The following is a 6441-nucleotide window of genomic DNA, read 5'->3' as shown; positions in this document are numbered from 1 at the left end:
GTCATTTCATGTGTGAGAGAATCTAATAGTTCCTACAAAAAGTTGATTCTTTTCACCTGGATGTAGCGTTTTCAGTGGGAGAAACGTTTCATCAAACATCCAAGCGACTTCTTCACTCTCAGCTGACTTCAGGTTTCCCCAACCTTATAAACAGTACATTTCATAACAGCTCACAGTAGGACCACTGAAGGAACAACAGGCTGTGAGGTCAATTTTATGCTCATAATTTTGCAAATTGTCATGACCACTGATTAGTGGTCATTGATCAACGGCCATCGATTAGTGACCATTGATCAATGGCAACTAATCAATGACCACTGATCAATGGCCATGAGTACCATTCACAGAGAGTCGGGGAATGGCTGCAATCACAGCATTGTAAGATGGTGAAAGATGTACCCTTAGGCCCTCCTCAATTCAGAGAAGGTCTTTCAGTTTTTTTAAATGGCCTCCTTGACTCCCCGCTGAAACCAGCGTTCCTCCCTGCCTGGCCTAATGAGTTAACTCTTCTGTGTTGTGCTATCTGCTTAGCCAGAGGTTGTTTGGTTTCAGTTTGCTTAGGTACAGTGGTCGGACCATGAGCCCTGCAAGTTGCTACGTTTATTTTCTCACGATACATTCAATTAAGTTCAATTCAATTCAGTTCAGTTCAGTTCAGTTCAGTTCAATTCAATTCAATTCAATTCAATTCAGTTCAATTCAATTCAATTCAATTCAATTCAGTTCAGTTCAATTCAATTCAATTCAATTTTATTTACATAGCACAAAATCACAACAACAGTCACCTCAAGGTGCTTAATATTGTAAGGGGAAGACCCAACAATAATACAGAGAAAATCCCAACAATCATATAAACCCCTATGCAAAAAACACTCGGCAGCAGTGGGAAAGAAAAAAGTTTTAACAGGAAGAGTCCTGTGGCACAACCAGGCTCAGGTAGGACAGACATGCCTAGGCACCCCGCCTAGTTGGGGGTAAGATGAGGAGGATGGGACAAATAATAAACTAATTTCCATGATTTAATAATTTATTCTAAATTGTTCTATAAAATTAATAATGCTAAATTAATTTTGTCCAAATTCTCCATGTAATGCCGGCCGCTGCTACACAACATTCTCATCTTCATAATTAGTGTTTTGAATGTACAGTCACTTTCATATTTACATAAGTGTTAAAATGACCCTGACTTTATTCTGCAAATTCATTTTAACAGGCTTCTTGCAAACAAGTCTTATATGAAAAGGGACACGGCTGAATTTGAAGCACAGTGTCAGTTCAGTCCATGTCTTCTAGATTAAAAAGGAATTTTAATGAAATGATATCCACTTTTTAATTATTACATTTTCTCATTTCAGTCAGTTCAGTTAACCAAAAATATTTTCATAGTATTGTTTTACAACCCCAATTCCAACAAAGTTGTCATGTTGCCTCCAGGAAAAATGTTCTATCATCTGATTCTTTTTAGTTCTACTTACTTTTCCAACTTTCTGTTGTTCCTATCCTCACTTTTTGACATCTGTTGCTGCCATTTCATTTAAAATTAGCTGATATATTTAATGTTTTCTATGTTGTATTAAAATAGATAAAAAATGGGTTTGCGATTGCATTCTCTGCATTCTGTCTTTTTATTTCATCTGCATGTTACCATTTTAGGCATTTAATGTACAATTGAAAGGTATGTGACATGTTTTCCACTTGCAGCATCTGGCTTTTGCAACATTTTAAACAGAATTATTTGGACACCTGTATTATTGAATGTGGCTCTATAGTGCAGTGAATTACACAATTAGTTGGCAAACAAACAGGTATCTGGTTCAGTTCTAGTCAGAGACACAAATCCTCCTTGGGGTTATGTCAGGAAAGGTGTCCAGTGGAAAACTCATGCTGTGACAAGGGAATAGGTGAAAGTAGCTTTATTTGGACACCTTTTGACTATATTAATAAAACTGAACTGAACTGAACCAGCTGAAATGGGAATTGTAACAGCCCAGCCATCGTGCCAGAATGTTTTAATTTATAATTTAAACACTTTTAAGCTGTCCAACAATTTTAGGATTTAGATACCAAACTATGAATACTATTTGAATGTGCTGAACATTTAATTAAATTCCTACATGTTGTAATATCAGTAAATTAAAAATGCACACAAAAATGTGCAGAGCATGTGAATTGACCACTATGATTATTACAGTGCATCCACCCTGTTACTGTGCAAAACAGTGACACGGGTCGTCAGTAACACAGAAGATGTTTTATGATTTTTTTTTGATCATGTGGCGCACAACAGAAAAGCACATCAAAACTACAAAAAGGTTTTTGTTTTTTTTTAAAAGTGTGTCCACCATATCAAAATATCAACTATGATCACTTTATTCTGGAAATAAATGTAACAGAGTGGACATTTTGCACTTCACTACCTCTGTGAACCATTCTGAAATATGGCAGGGAGGAAGGTTGCGCAAAGATTGATACTTACTCTGACTCTTGCAAAACTCCCTCCAATAACATTTTACTACTTCCTGTGAGTCATATGACTAGAGGAACAGTTAACTAACCTGATCAGAAGGACTTCTGTAAATGTAACAGGAGGGACAGTTTATGGATATAACCTATTTTTAAAAAATTGAAACATCCTGGTTTGTATTGATAGCAACGATAGTTGTTGGTATAGAACATTATAAATAAGGCTGTGGATAAGTAATGGAAATTGTCTTAATTTTATAACATATTGATAACTAAAACCGAACAAACATGTTTAATTAAAAATCTGAGTGATTATTATAAAAAATATTTCGGATACATATAATTGTGTTAGATGGTAGATGAGGGTTGATAATTTAAGCCATTAGAAAAAAGTATTGACTAGTACTGACACAAAATGCACTAGATTCTCTCATGAGAATTTCACTAAATACTAGGAATGACCCATTTACTTCTATTAGTGAACATTTTCCTGCTGGTGCTGTTTGACAGTTTAATAGGAGTCAGAATAAATTAAGTATAAAATACTCAAGTAAAGCTGAAATCTAGTTGTGAACAATAAAACAAACTGAGGGGGAATAAATCCAGAGCAAAAACTGTCCAAGACAAATAAGGTATTATTTCTCAGTAAGTAAATTATTGATTTTTCTGTTACTGATTAATCAGCTGAAGCAAAAATGTTTTTTCAGAGCTGCCTATATACTATATGCTAACAGTGTCAAACATGCGGGCCAGAATCGGCCCAGCAAAGGCTGAACTCCAGTCCACTGGACAGGTGAAGGAGTGCATAGATTTTTGATTTTTGATTTTTATTTTTTTTTACAGGTTCTCTTATTGATAAAGTCTCCTGCCATTAAAATTAATACTACACCAAAGCAATTAAGTACCAGATAAACAATTACAATAATTTGGTTGGTTGGTTTTTTACAGTGAGCTCACAGAAAAAGGACAATCAGCATGCAGCACGAGCATATGACAAGCATAACACTTTAACCCACTTTAAACAACAGAAAGTACAAGTTTTTCTGATTTGTCACCACTTTGCGAGGTCTGGAGGAAGAGCCAAACTGTCACTTCCAGAGGAGAGGGAATTGGTTATGATGTTTAGGAACCACCCAAGAAGCACCAAGGCTCAAACCTGCCATAAACTAGAAAATTCCCGAACAGCGGATTCACTGTCCTTTGTGAAGCAAGTTGTACAAAATCGCGAACTGAGACCAAGAAAGAAGCCCCTGCTCCAAAATCAGCACCTTCAAACTCAGCTGAAGTTTGCAGCTGCCCACATGGAAATGCCTTCTTGAGAAATGTTTTATGATCAGATGAGGCAAAGACTGAGCTACTTGGCTACAATAACAAGAGGTATGTTTGAAGGAATATGAATGAGGCTTTCAAACTTTGTTTCAAACTGTAGCATCGTAATGCGGGGCTGTTTTGCTCTCAGTCGCACTGGTACGGTGCACAAAGTGACGTCGAGCCGTCAAACATCAAACCAATTTGAGCCTAAACATTAACACCTGAAAAGCAGTCCTGTTTACGTATTAATCACCAGGCAATGTAGCACAAAAACAGATGAAAGAGGCAAAACCTTGTGTCATAGCCAGGGGTTAAAGTTAGCACAACACCGGAACACCTGCAGATGTCCATAAGCTGCAGTTGTAGGCCTTCAACATCTAGCTAGCCCTACAAAAGAGGAGCGAGAAAAAACATAAAGGGAGTGATGTGTTTGTTTTTAAGTGGCAGGTCATTTAAAATGCAGCGTTTCTATTAGCTCAACAAACATAATTAAACACGCAAACTGTGTCTAATAGTTTGTCGCACGGTGTGTTGCTAGCTTAAATGTGTTTACAGGGATAGAAAAAAAATGAGAGCTAACTTCACTCGGTGATAGAAAGAGGGAGAAGGGAGGTCATAATAAAGGTGAGGACCGCTCAGTGGTAAATGTAAAGTCCTCATGTTTTTATTGGGTCTGTACATGTCACATGTTTTTTTTCATGTTGTGAAACGTGCTGCACAACAACCTGTTGTATACTATTTGTGCTATTTAAAGACTGCATGAGAAATCTCTGCAGGTTAGCGCAGGATAAACAGGTTAGTTTGCAGTACTGTGGTTATTCACAGTAAAGGACTGTGTGTGACTGGTGGACAGTGGCTGTGGCTTCATGGTCAGAGTTAGATCACATCAAGTGTAGCAGAGATGAATTTGAAGTTAAGCTGATGTTACTTAGATTCACTCGCTGAATTCCACCGTTATACCAACTTTATAGTGTCTTATGGAGAACTTATGAAACATCTGCCTACATCTTGTTGAATTCAGGTGAGAGCAGTAAACCTCAGAGCAGCACAGGTCAGCTGATCACAGCCTGTACACAAAGAAAATCTGCTGCAGCTCTCAATAGAAATTATTCTGAGTTGTGAGTCACTAAAGCCAGTAAAACTGATTTTAGCTTGGTCCCTTTATTAGAATTAAATTTAGATGGAAATAAAGTTTGTTTCCTATATACTAATATTATTTAATTATTACATTATTACATTATTATACATATAGCACAACGTTCAGTGAGGTTTCAAAAAAAAAAAATAGCTGGTGTAAATGAACTTTTACTTTCTTACTTTGAGTACATTTCAGAGCCTGTACTTTTACTTGAGTAAAGAAGTTGCTTCATTACTTTTACTGGGGTATTTTTAACACTAGTATCTGTACTACTTAAGAAGATTTCAGCATTATTAAATATATGTGGACTATGCTTAAAAGCCAGGTCCGTGCCAGGAAAACAATGATTTTAAATGAACTCTATAAATTCTGATGAGCGGTCAAATATCCAACCACAAGCTTGCTTATGGCGATCAAAATCATCTGGTCAAGGTGCAAGATGCTAAGGGAGATTTCACCAAATATTAGTGGGGGTGTATGTATTTAAGGATGAAGACTTTTGACCCTGTGGGGATTCAAGAAAATCCAAAAATAAATTCAAACTCGTGTAGCCAATTTTTATTTTTTCAAAGTCAATAAAGATCTATGCTTTACCCTGGAAAATGAAAAGTGCAGAGAAGCCAGTAAAAGCTCATTCATCCCCGTGTTCGATGTATGTAAATGTCTGACCACAATTGTAGATATGACAGTGTGTAGTTGTCTGTTTCTTTATATTAGGCCTGTGATGGACTGTCAGCCTGTCCAAGAATACCTCGCTTTTCACTTTACAACACCTGGGGTATACACAAGCCCTCCATGACGCTGGATGGAGGGATAAAATTATAACATTAAAAACTGAAATAGTGAATTTCAGAGGCACAACACTTTTTAAAAAGCCATCAACAGTTATATATATTAAAACCCCCCATCTAGGTCTAATTTAGGAATTAAAAAAAGGCACACTCTTTTCCCTATAAAATAAGGTTATTCAAAGTGGGATGAAAACCATCATACTCCTGGTATATTCTGATATATATCCTGGTATAGATCAATGGACAACATGCAGGAAGGGGTGGGGATATAAGGAAATGTGTTCTTGATTTACATGTTTACTTTTTCCATAAATAAACAGAAACAGCAATGATACCAGAGACAGTAAGCAAATATATGGAAAAGAAAAAGTCTATTCAAATAAGACTATATGAACATTAAACATCATTATCAGGGCACGCATGACAACAAAGCAATACAATCATTGTTCTTCTGTTGCTTCATGCTTTGTATATGTTTTTGAAATAAGATGGTCTAATCAATGTTTTGCTGCAACACATGCAGACAAAGCATCAATACAAGTTCATAAATCCCCAGTAAATAGCAATACAATATTTCTCCTGGTATTTCTGTGAAATAGTCTGAGTCATAGATTAAGATGACTGTGGTTGCCACACATTACGCATTTTTCTAAATTCCTCGGGGTATATTTTGTTTTATTTGACTTTTAAGTGGTGAGTCAAACCAGCATAAATGGCTCTGGGCAATTTTCAGGGCTC

This window comes from Oreochromis aureus, linkage group 16, assembly GCF_013358895.1.
Source record: "Oreochromis aureus strain Israel breed Guangdong linkage group 16, ZZ_aureus, whole genome shotgun sequence".
NCBI classification, from domain to species: Eukaryota; Metazoa; Chordata; class Actinopteri; order Cichliformes; family Cichlidae; genus Oreochromis; species Oreochromis aureus.
Note: the sequence above shows the minus strand (reverse complement) of the source record.